Genomic DNA, 18713 nt, shown 5'->3' on the forward strand with positions numbered 1-18713 from the left:
TTAATTTGCGAGTTTTTATGCTCTTTGTCATAAACTTGAAACAGAACTTATAAACAATTTGAAAACGGTGTTTTGAAAGTGAAAAATAATACAACTTTTCTTTTAATCAAGGCCTCTTTGGTCCATTATATCCATGCATAATTTAGCAGACATAGGTAGTTTTTTAAATAAAATGATATTGGGTTTTCCAAAAGAGATGATGATGATGATGAAAAGATATGATTTCTAAGTATTGTTACGATCATTTTCTATATGCCATGATCTCTATTCATTTTATTGTGTTCAGTAATGTTTACAATTTCATCATGGAAAGATTTACGAAGGAAGATCGTTCAAAGAACTGCCCGAAGTAAAGAAAATATTACTCTCGCTCAAGCAAGTGTTGCTGAAGACCGATATTTGTCGATTCCAAGACGTTCCCAATAATTGGTATAGTCTTAAACCACAACCTGACTGATATTGAGGAAGGATTTGGGCTTGCATTCGTATATAATTATTCTCAATCAAGAAACGTCGTGAATTTGTTAATTTTGCCTTGGAACAACTTGAAAACCATAACGATTTTTTCAATAAAATCATCTCACCTATGAGGCTCACCATTCAGATGAAGGTGCGGTAAATAAACAAAACTGTCGACTCTGCTACGAAAAAAAACCACAAACATTTTATGAACAACCATAAATAAATTGATAGTTTGGTGTGGTTTTTGGTCTGGTGGAATCATCGGTCCTCAGTTCCAAATGAAGCTAATGACACTGTTACTCTCAATGGAGAGTGGTATACATCGATGATAACCAAACTTTTTATGGCCGCAATTGGAAGAAGTTGATCTTGAAAACATGTGGTTTCAACAAGACAGGGCTTCGTGCCACACAGCACGTGCAACAACCGAATTTTTGCGAGAAAAATTTGGGGAATTCGATTATTTCAACAAATTGTGACATCGAATGGCCTCCAAGAAGTTGTGATTAAACACCATTAGACTACTTTTTATGGCCGTAATTGAAGTTGATCTTGACAACAGTTGGCTCCAAGGATCAGCACCATTAGATTACTTCTTGTTGGGATATTGGAAGTCATTGGTCTTTAGCAATAAATAATACTCCCTTCAGGCTTTTAAAGTCAGTATTAAATGTGCTAAGACATAAGACATATAAGACATACGACTTAATTTAGTGGATAAAGTATTCGAAAATTGGGTTTATCGAATTCGTTTCTGCAGAAAAAGTCGTGAAGGACATTTGGATGATGTTATATTCAGAACTTCAGGAACTCGACTGTACTTTACATTAAATAATCTCTTTAACAATTAGTGACTGTATTTTTTTTACAAATCATGTCACACTTATTGGAAAAATCTGTAATAAAGCATCTAAGACATAGCTCAATACTGCCGACTAACCCCATAAACTGAGTCGAACTTCTAACTACCGTGCTTCAAACAGTGAATAATGAGTAATAAATTTCTTTTAGAGTTCGGGGTCAAAGCCAAAATGATGTTATGAAATAATAGTATTTACAAAGTAGAGAAATTAGTAATTGCTTGGAGACAGTTAAGGGAGATTAACTATGAAAGATACCAACATGAACTATGAAAGGAATCACAAGAATTTTGTGGTGGAAACAAGTAAAACTGTCTAATGGTTATTGGCTAGATCCAAAGAAAGAAATTCTCACTGAAAGAAACACCCAGTTGAGCAAGATGGATCCAAGTAATAAATATTCTTAAACATTTTAAGATCCATTGTTCCCTTATCCTGTGCCAAATTGATCTTAGGAGAATATTATCACAGCCTCTACTATTACAATACTATATATAAATTAACTACAGAGTGCAACTGGTAAAATTTCTTATTAGGTGACCTGAAAAGATTATAGCATATCGATACCACAAAACTTTACAAATAAATAAATAACGATTTCATGAGGATTTGATTAAGGTTGCTCACAAACTGAACGGAAAAAGGTTGATCTGAGGCAAAGAAGTGATTATATTAGTTTAATGAAGGCTAAGGAAAATAAGAGCCGACTTCAAATATTGTGTGAATAAAATTTGCCACACATAAGGCTATCATTTATATATAAAGATAATACACTTTTATTGCAAAAATGTGCTCCTCAATATAATAAATAATATAAATATATTAAGGCAATATATGTGCGCTTTTCCACTTGCAACCAATTTGTGGTTATTTAAGTGACTTTGTGTTATAAAAGTTAATTGTTCGATTATTACAGAAAACAACAAAAGTGACCTACCAAAAGTGTTAAACACATAGCATATATATATGTACATATATCATTTAAATAAGTAAATAAATCATCTATAAATCGTAATAAACATAAAATATATATATATATATATATATATTTCATATTAAGGCGAAGCAAATTTAGTAAAAGCAAGAAAGTAGGAGAGATTGTGATTTCAAGCGAACGAAGAAACTAAGTCAAATTCATATATGTAAAAAAGTGAAAATAAAAACAACAAAAAGGAGCAGTTTATTCACAACAACCACATTTGCATGTCTTCACGAACGGGTTGTGCAGAAAATGGAATAAGAAACTACATGAGCAGCGCGATAAATGTAAAAGTGAGGTGAGTTATGAGAAGCTGTAATTATTTAAACTATATTCTCATAATATATATACAATGAAGTATGTAATTATAAAGCATTTATAACGTAAGTAATAGTATGTAGTAAAAAATTAGGTTAGATTAGGTTATATTGGCCGGCTATGACGCCATATGTAGACCTATTGGTCCTTAGTAACGTCAGTTTAGTTAAGTTTGATGTGAGTTTGAGGTCATACAGGATGTCAAAGCTTTTTGTCAACTTTAAGAGGCATTAGATATCTACGTTTGATACTTTGTTTAGTATTTTGAACTCCCAAGCGCCTAGATACTTAAGAAGAGTTCTAGATAGCAATAAGTGAAATTCAAGTACACAGTTTCTTATATTTAAAAGCGTATATGAAAATATTCTGGAAATACCAAAAATTTTAACTGAACTGGAAACAGACCATGAAATCAGTGGATATTTCGCATATTTTGAAATATTATTATGGAAGTTTTTCTAAGGCCTTGAATTGGAAATTGGAAAATCTAACACTAATTAAATGCACCGTTGCTTTAACTTCAATTTTTAAAAATTCATTGGAAACTGAAATTGAGGAACATTTTAAATGGGTTTAAGAGCTCGTTTCAATCAATTTTTAATGAAATTTTTATTTCCTGCGTATCTCAGTTTTTCCTACTGCTTCTAAATTAATTATACAGCGTCTACCAATAGGTGCGATGTGATTTCAGACAGCTGCTCGTAGACATTTTTGTCCATGTGGCAAAGCCCCTTAGGTGCCATTAGTGCCTAAACGGGTAACTAGGATCACACTGCCCTTCTATGTATATCAAGTTTAAACAGAGAAGCAATTTATTTATATGTATGTAGATATAAATCGACCAGATAGCCCTACTAGGGGCGTGGCAATCTCCAAAAACTTGGATCGCATGGCAATTTAAGTTGCCATAGAGAAGAAAGTTAAATGGAGGCATAAATTGCTTAGATCGTTCTACAAAGTGCGTGGTAATCGCCCAAAAAACTGCCTTGGAGTGCAAACGTGTCATTCTGTGGCGACCATGAGTGCCTTAACGGGTAACTTGTATTACGATGCCCATCATATTTAAGCAGTTACAGAGAAGCAAGTTAATTATATATATAGCCTTACTAGGGACGTTGTAGCCGCTTCATGTTTCACGTCTAAACATAGACACATGGGGTCCAACCCCTGGCCACCAGTCCAGAGCCGTATGGAAGCTCAACTGGTAGTAGTTTCGGCTACGAGGTCAGACCGGAGACTTAATTCTGGTTCCACGGGCAGCAGGAGCCCTTGGAGGTAACTCCAACCTGCTCATGCGGACTGGCCCCTCGGGGAGTATCGTGGTGGCTGTGGTTGAAACCCAAACGCGGGAAGAACTGACTTTGTCAGTTGGATGTGGAGTTGCATTGCAACCGGGTGCCGGACCCAAAGCACGGCAGAGGTTTTAGATGGGCCTCGAACCCGACCAAGGTGGTTAGTGTGTCCATTCCACACTGCCAATTGGTACTGAAAATGCTTAGCATTCTCAGGGCGCTGATCAACGCATTGATTTGATCCGCTGTGCTTTTGAGCGCCGTGGAGTAAGGCTGACGTCAGCAGGTACCCACGTAAAACACACCAGACGTTGGCCAATTGGTCACCAAGATCGTGTGATATCATATTGTTAGACTTTTCCTGTGGGAATATGTTAAGTGTAAAAACTATGCGGACAATCCCGCTTCGATTCGGGTCTTGGAGCAAAAGATAACCCGCGACTATCTGAGACTTAGCCGCGGCCAACATTTGAAATATGATACATGTTCTTTCGAATGATATTAAACATTTTCCACAAAAGCTGGAGTTTCTGTGTTTTTTCTTTAAAAATGGAGGGAACCTAGAAATGGGTCACCCTCTATATCATTTCCTTCAGGATATTACAAACTTCATGGCAAACTTAATATATGTACACTGCTCAGGGTTTAAAAAAAATTCTGGGTACAATTATAGAATTTTATTACAAAATAATATAGGAAACCCGTCTTAATCCTATCCAAAAGACATACAAATGCTTAATTAAATTACAACGATTTCAGTGTACAACTACTTGTTATGGCATTGATACCAATACCAATGAGTGCCAATATCACTGAGCCAACAAGTAAGTTTCTATTATTAGATGCGCGCTAATAGCGTTTAGTCACACAAGATTCTAAAAATAGTTGAATTTGTAGTTTATGGGGTTCTTTAAGCCAAAGCGAATGATTTTCTATTTTTTTCTATCTACAAAGTGACTTAATATATTCATGATGATGTTTGCAAATACATACCTACTCTATATGTATATGGAATATATATTCGTATATACATACATATATGTATATATGTATTTTTGCCATAATACATGCATACATACATTTTTGGCTCATGCGCATATAAAATCGCATATTCATATTTCTATGTATATACAAGTATGAAAGAGTAAAATAAAAATATGTAACTGTAAATGTTTACTATATGCATACATTAGTGCATACATATATGATTATACATGTATTTGGCGAAAGTGAATATAACCCTTGAACTTTCCTAACGAACCTGTGCAACAGGTGTTGCAGAACTTCAAGCTCACAGCAAAATAATTCCATGGAATTTCATGTCTTGTTAATAAAATGGTACAAGTACAATTTATCTGTATGTGTTGGCTTTTGTGTATAGCTGAGAACATATGTACATATGTATATGTAAATAGTGGGTTTCACGAACATGAATAAAAGATGTGTAAGCACATAATCTATTGTGGCTTTGTTTGAGTGACTCGTTTTTGTTGGCTTTGTGCACTTGTGGAAAAATAGGTACTTAAGTATGGTGGGGTTAAGGTATTTATATCAATCATTGGATCTAAAATCCGACTGCTGACGATAATTTAAATTCCCACCAAACTGTGGTAAAGTAATCGTCAGCTAGGTTTAATTATCATCTCACAAAATCTTGCCAACTGCCGTTATTAAGAGATTTAGAGAATTTTTTGATATAAAAGCACTACTAAAAATGGGTAACGATATGTCTAAAATATAGTACTGAATATCTACTCCGCACAAGCTTACACAATGCTTGTGCTTTCATTGAAAAATAACAGTAATTTTCATTCCACTCAAACGAGTTTTTCAATTTGTGAGAACTTTTCGAAAAGTACTCGACGAGCGTTACTTATACATATTATGACACTGTTTTAGGAATCCGTATTTTTAACTTGTAAAGAGATCTTACAATACGTAAAATACCTCAACTTGAAATATGTTATGAAATAATATAAATCTGGCATCACTAAATTTCACTGTTTTTACGTATATTCATATCCTATAAAGTCAACCGTTAACTTACATTGAAACACTAGAAAGACGGGAGTTTAGTTATACCTCTATTGCCTGAAAGCAGTAAAAATGACTGTCTTTAGGCAATGTAGATACAAGTATAACATATATATATATATATATCTATATTGGGAGTGAAGGAAATGGCAAAAGCAATGATTAATTAATCCATTTATATGTTGTAGAAAAAGTCACAAAATTATTAGAAGCTATGTCATTATTTAAATCACTTTTTTTGTAATTGAAATTCGAAAGCAGTCAAAATGACTTGCTTAGGCAATCTAGTGTTAGCTCTGCTCAACAAAAGACCTAAATACGAGTCACTTTCTTCATTATTGCTTCATTTTTAAAAAAACCCACAGCCCCTAAAAAATATTAACAATCTTGTACGTTAATAGCTAGCAAGAAAAAACGTTATCTTCGGCTGCACCAAAGCTAAAATGCCCTTTACATGTAGGTGCATCTTTTATAGCATAAAATAATCTTTATTCAGGCTGTGATCGGTCAGTTTGGTTGGCAGATATGAGATTTAGTGGTCCTAACTGAATAGTATGTTCCACAATAGTAGCGTTGCCTTGGACAATAATTCAAGCCGAAAATCGTGACAATTTGACAAATAAAATAGTTTTCATTACAACAACACACATTTTATCGGTCAGTTGTATGACAGCTATATACTATAGTTTTCCGATATTAGCAGTTCCGACAAATAAGCAGCTTTTTGGTGAGAAATGAACGAATGCAAAATTTCAAACCGATATCTCAAAGACTGAGAGACAAATTCCTGAATACGCAGACGAAAAGATGACCAGACATAGCTAAACCGATTCAGTTCGTCACGCTGATCATTTTGTACATATTATTTTATAGTGTCTCTGATTTCTGGATGTTACAAACAACGTGGCATGTAGATAATATAAATAAACACCGATCATTGAAAATCTGATCTGCATATTCCTAAATAAATTTCTACTTTGATTACAGGGAGGGCTTTATCTAAACTTGACACCTGAAGTAATGGGTTATTTTTAAAAAATATAGATCAAAATCTATTGATTATGTAGGAAGTCAAGAATTTAGGTTAGGATCACTAAGTCTCAGTTGTGAGCTTAGGAATTATCATTATTAAACAGTAAGTTACCAAAAAGTACTCAAAGTACTCTACCAAAGTATTGAAAGAACATTATAAATGAAGCTTTGGCAATTTACAGAGCTCAGAAAAAGAAGTTTAAACATTGTTGTTTAAAAATACTCAAAATAATTTACACAAATTGGAGGTCATTCAAATCATCTGCGCAAACTGATATTGCCAGATCGTCATATGATCTATCGCGAGATAGCGGCGACTATAGGCATAAGTGAGACCAGCATATGTACATTCAATATTGCATTGACTTTTATTTAGGACTAATAACTATTTCGCAAGCACGTTTATAAAAATACTAAAATGCGTGAGAGATGATGAAAGGTGGATTTACGCGTATGCGCCCGAAGGCAAAGACTTTAGTGTTGAGCTGTTTAGTCGAAGAGACTGAAACCCTAATCGTCGTCTTCCTTTGACTCCGACTTCTCCTTTGTGGGATGGGAGTTTCAAGGTGAGACGAAGAACTTCTAAGTAAATGGTTGTCTGGAACAAATGGATATATAGCAACCATATCAATAGAATAACGCAGAACAGTTAATTCTGAGTGGTACACATATGTTTGCTTGCCAGTTGTCTTTCAAGAAATCAGGAAAACCAACCGCTGAACACGTCATTTTTCATCACGACAATGCAAACTCTCATACATCGACTGAAAAAACCGCATTTTTGAGCACTCAAAACATCAATTCGAATTCATTCATCGTATAGTCTTGATTTGGGATAGAAAGACTTTTTTTACTGACCTACGTAAAAGTTAAACTAATAGGTCAACGTTTTTCGACACCTGAAGAGGCAAACGCATATCTTGGACGAACCTCAGTCAAAGTGGTAAAAGTGCTTTGAGAATTGGTTTAAACGCCTGCAAAAGTATATAGATCTTAATAAAGAATATTTTGATTAAATTTTCTACTCTAATTCCCAAATTTAAAAGGCAGCCTACGTACTCTTATGGTATTGTGATAGGCAACAAAACTTCATTTAAATGATTGACGACTACCAAAGCGTAAAATTTCAACTCGAAAGCGGTCAGTGGAAGCAATTGTCAAATTCTTCTAGAAAATTGAAAAGTGTTTTGTGATATATGTATGGCATACGACTTTTAGTCTTTTGAACGTTTGTTTTGTAGTAATTTTGTAAAAATAAAGATATAAAATACCATTACTGGAAGCTAAGACAGGCAAAGATAATCTTCTCTGTTCATTACCAAGTTCCATTTAAACTGACGCAGTTTCAGACCCCAAAGATCCACAATCCAGTTTCGGACTTTTTTAACAATATTCATTTTTCAATAACCCAATTTTATAAAGACATTTTCAATGCATATAAGTGACTCTGTGCGGACGCCTAAAAACATGTCTGAGGAAAACGATTGAATTATGTAAGTCATAGCTATCTGCCTAGTATGGTTACACACACTCCAAAACAAAAAAATAACAATTTCAATTCTCAGAAAATTATTAAATTCGCTTTAAGCCAAATAACATACATACATATGTGAAAAAATGCAAAAATTTGTCGACACAGCAGAATGTTTGTTCTTATTACACACAAGGTTAAGCAAATGCCGTATTAAATTTCAATGACTTCCGAAAGAAACCATTATGTATCCGCTGATGTGTCGTCTTATTTCCTCAAGAATTTCCCTTATTTTTGCGCTGCTCAAGCAAGCAAGTTACCGACAATGTGACGTCAATTAGGGTAACACAATGCAATCGAAGCCCACAGGGCTCCACTGACGCTAAACAATTTTTATTATGTCTTTGGCGAAGCTAATTTAATGGAAATAAATATTTGATGAGGGCGAAGAGCAATAAAAAAAGAAGGCAATTATAAATTATTTGGGCGAAAATGTGTCAACAAACAAATACATCAAGAATTTTGTCATTTCTGCAATATTCTATTCATATGCTGTCGGCAGCGTGTAGGCATAATGTAAATTCTTTTACCGGGAATGTGATATAACATCATCAAATTGTCTACCAACAAAAGGTAGTTTAATACACAAGTGTAAGGACATAAGATATTACATAATGTGGTTAATAAATAAAAGTATGTATATGACCATCAATCCTTGCAAATTCACGACCTTGCATGGAGCTTTATACTCTTTTAAAGTGTAAATTTACCAATATTTATTGCATTTATATACATCTAATATCTAATGGAACGCCAAGCGGCAATTGAGGCTCTACGTAGCGCCAATACTAAATCTCAATGCGTTAGGTTATGCCACTAGAATTTTAGTAGGTAACTCTCGTCATAATATCTGGGTATCCATCAGCCATTCAACTCTTTCAAGAGTGATTTGAAGCAAAGGACTTTATATTCAGGTCTTGGACAACGAGTTGCTATCAAACTCAGAGAATCTATGTTCTTAAAAAAACACGTATCTGAATACTCGCTTATGCTCACACACTTTGACTTCGTACCGGATCACTTAGATCTTGGAGTCGCCAAACCGAACTCTGGCGGCTCCTACTCTGCCCATATACCGACGAGGAGGAGTTGTGGATGGGAAGAAGCCATTGGAGGTGAGGGGCAGTAAGCTTCTTTACGGCTGGGTCAAAGCTTTGTGGGGAAGGTTGATGCAGGGGTTTACTATCAGGAGCTCTCTATCAACTCCAGCTTTAGACTTCCTGACTATTACAGTGTCTACCAAGCCGAGGTTGTAGCAATTAAGGTAACAGTGCGTTCAGGGTTGTTCAAGGAGTACCTAACCTCGCTATCAATAGCATCGAATGTCTTTGTGATAAGATTGGTATGGATGCCAGGCCACAGCGGAATCACAGGAAATGGTAAAGGTAATGAGCTAGCAAGAAAGGCTACCCTATAATCCCTATTGGAAGAATTTAACCGGTCGATGCTTCTGTATCCTCTTATCTTCCACTACTGGATAGCTGAGGTTCGCGGAAGCTTGGTCAGCGCTGGACCATCATCGGTATATGCGCTGTCGCAAAAGCCTTTTAGTCCAAGATCGATTGCATGAGATCTAGCGATCTCTTGGCCCTCAGTAAAGCTAGCCTCTCCCTAGTTCAGGGAGGCTAAAGAAAAGATGTTGTGTAGGAAGATGAGATGGAAATAACTTACACTTCCTTCTTAACCTTAAATAGTCTGAGAGTTTCCAAATCAAAGAAAAGTTTTGCAATATTAGAAGCGGAAACAACAAGCTGGGTTTGTTCGAAAGCGCGCTTGGCCTAAAACGGCTCAGCTTCTACAATGTCTTTTCTGGTGAACAATATTACCATCTCACGTTGATATAGCTGCCATATGAAGGCAGTTGGCAATTGTGGTTGTAAGTTAAGTGAAGAGTGGATATCACCTGCGGCAAGTGTGGTAAAGGCAGACGTCCTTGTAGCTATTATCATGCGCCAGCAGCAGCTTTTATGCTAATTACACGCACTCACCCGCACTAAGCACACGCATATGAATAAATAGAAACACTAACACAGTATACACTTATGTAAATGGGAATAGGACAATGTGTTTCATGTGTTGCCAAGCACGTTTCTTGTAGCTATTTATTTTAAAAATAGAAAAAAACAAATGCAACTACACAAATGCCACAAACAAATGTGCATGGGAAGAGTTATAACAACAACAAGTCGCCATTATAATAAATGCCGCTGACAGCATCTTGTCCTTAAAGTGTTGCTTTGAAAGGAGTGAGGATGTGACGTCAACAGGAAAACAACTACACGCATGCAGAATACCTAAAGAATTTGCACATGAATACATATGTATATGTAAGTGCATATTTTATTGTCTTATATACATAGAGCACAAAAAAACAAGAAAAGATATTAATTTCGGTCGTCCTGACGCTATAATACCCTTCACTGGTGCAATCCTTATAGTAAAAAGTGTATAAAAAATCTTTATCCTGTTTTGGATCGATCAGTTTGTATGGCAGATACATATATGCTATAGTTGTTCGATTTAGATAATATGTTCGGAGATTGAGGCGTTGCCCTAGATAATTTGCTATGCCGAATTTCATGAAAATATCTCGTCAAATAAAAAAGCTTTCCATACAAGGACTGGATTTTGATCGGTCAGTTTGTATGACAGCTATATGCTATAGTTGTTCGATCCAAGCAATATATTCGCAGATTGTAATGCTGCCTTAGATAATATGATATGCCGAATTTCATGAAAATATCTCGTCAAATAAAAAAGCTTTCCATACAAGGACTGGATTTTGATCGGTCAGTTTGTATGACAGCTATATGCTATAGTTGTTCGATCCAAACAATATATTCGCAGATTATGATGCTGCCTTAGATAATATGATATGCCAAATTTCGTGAAGATATCTCACCAAATGAACAAGTTTTCCATACAAGGACTAGATTTTTGTCGGTCAGTTTGTATGGTAGCTATATGCTATAGGTGTTTGATCAAGACAATATGTTCGGAGATTGTGGCGTTGCCCTCGATAATTTGTTTTGCCGAATTTTATGAAAATATCTCGTCAAATAAAAAAGCTTTCCATACAAGAACTCGCTTTCGATTGTTCAGTTTGTATGACAGCTTTTTGCTATGGTGGTCGGATATCGGCGACTCCTACAAATAAGCAGCTGCTTGAAGAGAAAAAGACGTGTGCAAAATTTCAGATCGATACCTTAAAAACTGAGGTACGATAACATGTATATACAGACAGACAGATGGACATGGCTATTTCAATTCAATACAAACTTCCTGGCAAACTTAAAATACCCTGTTCAGGGTATAATGTACATATTTTATATAAGTGAATAGAAAAACGTACATACCAATGCGTTTCCGCTGGCATCAGCATGTATTTCCTCCCACACAAGCACCTATACATACACCGCAGAACACGTATGTGCTTGTACTCGTGTGTCTTGCATAAATCTCGCATAGGTTGTCTGGCACCGTTGCCATGGCACCATACTGAAATGTCCTTAAAAGTTTTGCACGCCAAATGCGCTGCTTTCTTCACATGCATGAGTGAGAATGTGTGGGTAGCGAGCGTTTCTCCGCGAAGGAAGTGCGAGCTGACGCTGTTGCTGATTGCGGCGTTGTGGCAGCAGCAATATATGTCGGTAATATTTTTTTCTCGCCTTCTTCGTCGTTATTGTTTTGAAAAATTGCGTTTGCATTACGTGAGTCGGCATTCGCCGTTATACGATCGCATTTTATGCGTTAATCATCTGTCACACCGTCTACCCTGCCTCTCTGGCGTTGTTAGACTGAGTTGTTGGCGTGTTGATGTGGTGTTGTGTTGAAAAGTTTTTGATGTCATGTCGCGGTTTTGAGGGTTTAAACTCATAATGCTCGTTTTGTTACTGTTGCTTGTGTTTTTTTGTATAGAAAAGCTGCAAATGGAAAGAAAAAGTTGTAATGTGTTGAAAAAGATTAATTTTGTGATAAGTTTTTTTATATGAGGGTGTAACGGCGCTGCTTTAACATTTGCTACTTAGCAGCTGGCGGAGATTAATATTTGTTACTTCGGATTTTTTGGCTTCTTGGTCTGATTGTACCCAGAATTAATTAGATTGGATTATGAAAAATGGTAGAGGAGTCAAACAGCCAATAGTTTTAAGCTTGAAGGCAAGAATGTGAGAGACTTAGCGTTCAAACAATATCTTAAACTCATATCGCTGTACAAGAACTGGATGCCTTTTTAAGTCTACAATTGATCATTTACACAGTGAGCCCGATATGTTTTCGGTTAGGAAACCTCGCGAATTCCACTCCAAGCAATTTCTGTTGAGAGGCTTTTGCAGAAATCTAGCTTGAATCGCAGCCGTCTCCGAAAAGCTCTAAGCGGACATTGCTAGATTTCGTCGACGACATTAAATATCTAACGACTAGACTACGGTCGTAACTTACTTCAGAAAAGCACTGAATGTCATTTACGGTGAAGCTAACAACTTCTCTGACTCCCTCCTAGTGAATGACATTCTCGAAGTTCAACCACCAGCAATGGCAGAAGAAGAGTTGGAGTTGCTTCACTAATCTGGAGCGATCCTCGCGCAATTTCGTTTCAGATACTGTAGCAGGCTATACTTCTATTTATGAAGTACCGACCCCGACTAACCAAACTATGAATGCCCCATGAAACCAACTCACCTAACACCCCTTTCTGTATGGTACGACTCTTCCCAACTGCACGTTTCCTGAATTTCCTGTTACCGTTAGGTGATTTTATTGATAATTATCACCACCCAAAGAGGTTCTAGATGACCGCTACATGGGATTGGATCAAGTTTTAAGATAATGGAATAAGAGATAAGGTGCTAAATGTGGATACACCTTTATACACATTTGAAAAATAAGGCTGATAGTTGTCTGACTTAAATATGCTATGGGTTGTTTATACCATGAAAACATTATACGTATGTAAGGTATGAGTTTGTAAGTGAAAAAATTTATGACCAGATAGTGCCACAATACTCACAATATACGAAGTGTGTTCAAAACATAAAGAGAATTTTCGTTTTTGGATAGAAATTTTTTTAATTTGTCTACAGTGATGTTAGCGCCTTCAAAAGCGATGCAATTCAATAATATGCACTTATGTCAGCGCTTCTTCCAATCATCGAAACACTTCTCAAGCTCGATTTTTGGGATAGCCTTTAGCTTTTTAGGCGAAGCGCTTTAAATGCCATCAATGCTTCTAAAACGACGGAATTAGGAAAAGTTTGCACGTAGCCAAATATGTTGAATGTGGGTGCTGGGCTATCGTTACAGTATTGTTTTTGGCCCAGAATTAACGAACAAGTAACGAAGTCTGAGTATTTAACAAACGAAACTAAGCTCATAAGAACACGTCTAACCTTAGCGACTGCTGCAGACAAGTTAGTCAATGAATACAGCTGAAAATTTATTCGTACTTCAGGAGCACTAATAAAAAAGTACTTTTTGATAATTGAAATCTCCAAACTCGTGAAATTTTAAATTTAAATTTAAACTCCCTAAGCTTATTTAAGCAGTTGTTTCAATATATAATGGTATGTAGGTTGCATTTTATATTTCGGGGTTAGAGAACAAAAGCAAATATTAATAATCGAAAATTGCTTTACAGTTTTTCAAAATATTATCTATTAATATCTATATACTTTTGCATGAGTTGAACCGATTCTAGTAGCACTTTTGGCACTTTGATTCAGGCATCTCCAAAACATGCCTTTCACACGCATCAACCTCCTCTTCAGGTGCCGAAAAATTATGACTTCTTAGTTTACTTTATGCGTACGGAAATAAAATGAAAACTTTCGGTACCAAGTCTGGACCATGCGATGAATCACTTATCAAATCGATGTTTTAAGTGCTCAAAAATGCAGTTATGTCAGTCGACATGTGGTAGCTCGCATTGTCATGGAGTGGAGTGATCCGTCTTCGAAAGTTGGTTTCTTGATTTCTTGAAAGACAACTGGCAAACAAATAGATGTGTACCACTCAGAAATAATTGTTCAGCGTTGTTGTGGTATGGTTGCGATATATTCAGTTGTTCCAGTCATCCATTTGCTTTTTGTGCTTCGTGCAAGAACAACTTTTTTTGGATTTGGTCTCATCTTGAAACACACATGCAGTTGACTGATCTTTACTTTCAAGCTCATGCGTATAAATCCACGATTTATAACCGGCTGTGTTGTCGCAGACGTATAGTATTTCGAACATCGTTATCGTATTTTTATACCCTGAACAGGGTATAGGAAGTTTGTCACGAAGTTTGTAACACCCAGAAGGAAGCGTCGGAGACCCCATATAGTATGTATATAAATGATCAGTATGTTGAGCTGAGTCGATTTAGCCATGTCCGTCTGTCTGTCTGTCTGTATATATACGAACTAGCCCTTCAGTTTTTAAGATATAGTTTTGAAATTTTGCAAACGTAATTTTCTCTTCAAGAAGCTGCTCATTTGTCGGAATTGCCGATATCGCGATATCACTATAACATATAGCTGCCATACAAACTGAACGATTGGAAAAAAGTTCTTGTATGGAAAACTTTCACATTTGACAACGTATCTTCACAAAATTTGGTGTGAGTTATTGTTCATAGAAATAATGTAATATCGGAAGAAATTGTTCATATCGGCTCACTATAGCATATAGCTGCCATACAAACTGAATGATCGAAATCAAATGCTGGTATGGGAAAACTTTGGCATTTGACATAAAAATAATATAATCTCCGAAAAAATTGTTCAGATTGGATTACTATAGCATATAGCTTCCATACAAACTGAACACATAGTTACTAAAAGAAATGCTTCTCTGAAGGGTATATTAGCTTCGAAGCATCCGAAGTTAAGGTTTTTTCTTGTTTTTTCAAACATTTCTCTCGACCAATCGACACGAGTCTTTTATGTGCGATCGAAAAATTGTGTGGAATCCCACTTGAAAACATTTTTTCTACAATCTAATGTTCATGGAATATTTAATGTACTATATGATGGTTCCACTAAACTCTGCAGTTGCCTCAATCCCACGATAGGTCACATGACGATCGTAAAATATGAGTTTGGTCACAGTAAAAAAGAACTGATTTTGAACGACACCCATGAAACTCGGCTTGGAGTGGTCCACGGCCTCGATTGGATTCACCATACCATCAATAAAAACTAGCCTTTAACGGAGCTTCATCGCCAAAAATTGAATTAATTGTAAGTTCATCGAAGCACTGTTGCTGACATAATCCACATCAAAATTTGTAAACAATAATCGCGCCATTTTTTGGCAAAAATTAATATTTCAAGTTACTGTAAACAACATAAATAGCGCTCGTACATCAAAATGTTCCGAGTCTCTTTAACATCAAAAATATCAAATTTTACTAAAAAGTTGTGAGTTGACAGATTGCAACACTAGTGTTATCAAGTACCGAAATATAAAAAATGTATAAAAAACGTTCTTAACCGATAGAATATTCTAATGATTTCAAAACTAAATATGTGACCTGGTCTACGGAAAGGGGGCTTAGGTGTCAAAAAATCAATTTTCACTTTTTAGTTGATTCGGATGGGATTCGAGTTGTTAACAGCTGTTTCCCAGAAAACTAGTTTTCGCACGTTAGCTCCCTTTTCGTAGACCAGGTCACATAATTTTATTATGAGTCTAATTTTTGGAAACTAATTGGATTTCTTTATGATATCAAATATATGAGTATTTAAATAAACGTAGATACGCCTGCATATTTCTAATACAAAAGTGTCTGCGTGGATAAAAATATTCTCATTTAAAATTTCCAAAGCTATAAAAAGCTGCACATTGTTGCTCTGACTGCTTGTGTTATTTGAAAAAGTTTAAATGAGTTTTATTCTTTCTAAGCCACACAAGCCACACAAGCCTAATGTGTACACAGGCTTGCTATTATTACAGTCATGTGCAAAAGTGTGTTGATGACAATACAAAAGTGACACTTTCTTGTTCTGCGATGAAATCACATTTTTTCCAGCAACAACAAGAAAGTTGTAATGAAATAAAAAGGCAACAGAAAGATATTTAGAACACTTGTTCTAGTTATATGTACATGTATGCCCACAAAAGCGGAAAGTCATGACGTTTAATATGAAAATCATGTAACGGTTTAATAATATAAAAAAACCATGAAATGAAAGGTTTGTAGCGTAACAACTACATCTCACTACTTTTGATGTCATGTAATAATGACAAATATTGGTTTTATTTACGGATATGTGCGGAAATTATTATTTTTTGGACAAAGTTGCCAAATACATTTTTGTGAACAAATTTACATTTTAGAGTGGATCATCAAAAATCATATTTCTCGGTCACTACCTGACAAATAGTATATCTAAGTAGTTCGTAGGAAAATTTCGAGTCAATCGATTCAGCCGCTTCGGACAAATTTCTTCAGCGACTCTGAAAAGCAGCGTTTTGGAAGTCGATTACACTAAGCTTAAATGCTCTTACAAATACACTCAAATTTCAGTTGGTTTTTGTCAGATCAACCACAGGTTATCAGAGAATTTTCTGAAATACATTTAGGTTTAGTTATAAAATAGTCTTATATTCCCGTAGATCCAAGTAGTTTTGAATAAACCCGTTTTGTAGATGTGGAAATGCTCCGGTTCATTTGCAATGACTCCACTTCCTCAGTTTTCTAAGAAATGCTGCTCTTAACCTAAACCCTTATACCCAGAAAGAAACGCCATTTCCCGACTTAGTTATACATAAAGTTGCTGTGAAGAGTAAGTAGGTAGGAGTACTGCCGCTCTGGGTTCAATTCGCGATGGACGTGCCATTTTATGACATTTTAGGACCACTGTAATCTCGTTCATCTTTACGCTCAAACCATTTGGTGCACTCAATGAAACTACTTACATCCGTTATGATTTTTGTGATGTGTTCAAAGCAATCTGGGTATAGTCTGTGTTATGGCTGTGTATTCACAAAGAAATCAGAAAACGGTTTCCTTATTTCTTTCTAGCTTGCAACTGCGGCAAATATTGTTATAGGACAGACCCACAGTTTTAGCGCACGTTATTCAAAAGGATCCTGTTATGGTAGCTGTAAGTTTATAAATAATATTCCTGCCTTATATAGCAAGTTCTTAGTTCTAGTTTTATCATACTTGGGTCAGATCTGCTTCATTATCTTGCAGTTGATTATTTATTTCGGTCAGCTCTAAGCTATTTGTTATTTGTGAGTATGAATTTCTCTTTTGATCGCTCCCAGCGGGAATGGTATGAACTTCCATCCGCTTACGTCTAAAGAGGCTCCTAGCTTGGGCCACGCGATTTTTTCTTTATCCTCGGGTGTATATTCAATAGGACACAGAGGTTCTCTACCTTTGCTCGCACAAAAAAATGGTGATTGAGTTTGGTAGGCGACTGGACTCCGCAGTCCATTTTGGACCCGTCGATATAGATGGAGTTTGCATCATCCTACTCGACTAAATCTCTTCTCCACTTACTTTTTGAGGAGATCCTCACCCGAAAGGGTCCATTGAATTCTGACTTTAGCAGAATATAGCGTAATTTTTTTAAGTTTAGCTGGTTTAGGATGGCCCTGGTGCAGGGGCGGATCCACGGGGATCCATAAAAGTTAAAAGTTATTCAATATCCACACTCCGCGAAGAAAAAATACAATTTGACTTGCAAGTACAAAGTTATATTAACTTAGAACACATTGGAATTTTGGTAAAAATGCATCCCTTTTAAGCTATATTAAAAAGTTTTCTACTTATAGAATTTTAATGATCGAAATGTAAGTATTAAGTGTCAAACATCTAACTTAAGACGTCAAAATCGCTGCATTTTGCGTTTACTTTGATATTCCTCAAACTCAAGTTGAGCTGTTATAGCTTTTCACCACAGTAAATCTCAATAAAGTAATTGCCCAATTGATGTCTGCTGCAACCACCGACTTTCAACAACTTTATTCTTTCGTTTCACAACTTTTCGGACATGCTGACGTCAATCGCATGCATCCATAATATTAATCAAAAACCATTTCACGACTCGGGCTCACACCGTTTCACATTAATAAAAGTTTCCGATGGTAATGATTACTAACTTCACAAATACATACAAGAACTTGAGAACTTGAGAAAAGTGAAATCAAGTAAATACTCATGTATAAATATAAAAATATAAATATATATAAGTATATATATACATATATAA

At 35.8% G+C, this 18713-nt stretch overlaps 1 protein-coding gene and 1 long non-coding RNA gene across 6 annotated transcripts in view; one reads left to right on the top strand and one right to left on the bottom strand.

Annotated features, from left to right (window-relative positions):
• Positions 1-18713, bottom strand: part of LOC126752951 (uncharacterized) — a 241550-nt gene that overhangs the window by 20782 nt on the left and 202055 nt on the right. For all 5 annotated transcript variants that reach the window (XR_007666070.1, XR_007666067.1, XR_007666069.1 and 2 more), the window contains one exon: positions 11865-12431. This is a non-coding gene — a long non-coding RNA (uncharacterized LOC126752951). The remainder of the gene's footprint in view (positions 1-11864; positions 12432-18713) is intronic.
• The window catches only part of LOC126752944 (receptor-type tyrosine-protein phosphatase N2), a 173062-nt gene continuing 156614 nt past the window's right edge, over positions 2266-18713 (top strand). Inside the window, exon 1 of the mRNA XM_050463994.1 lies at positions 2266-2599. The gene's annotated coding sequence lies outside the window, so the exon portion shown is untranslated. The remainder of the gene's footprint in view (positions 2600-18713) is intronic.

Source organism: Bactrocera neohumeralis, chromosome 3 (assembly GCF_024586455.1).
Source record: "Bactrocera neohumeralis isolate Rockhampton chromosome 3, APGP_CSIRO_Bneo_wtdbg2-racon-allhic-juicebox.fasta_v2, whole genome shotgun sequence".
NCBI lineage: Eukaryota > Metazoa > Arthropoda > Insecta > Diptera > Tephritidae > Bactrocera > Bactrocera neohumeralis.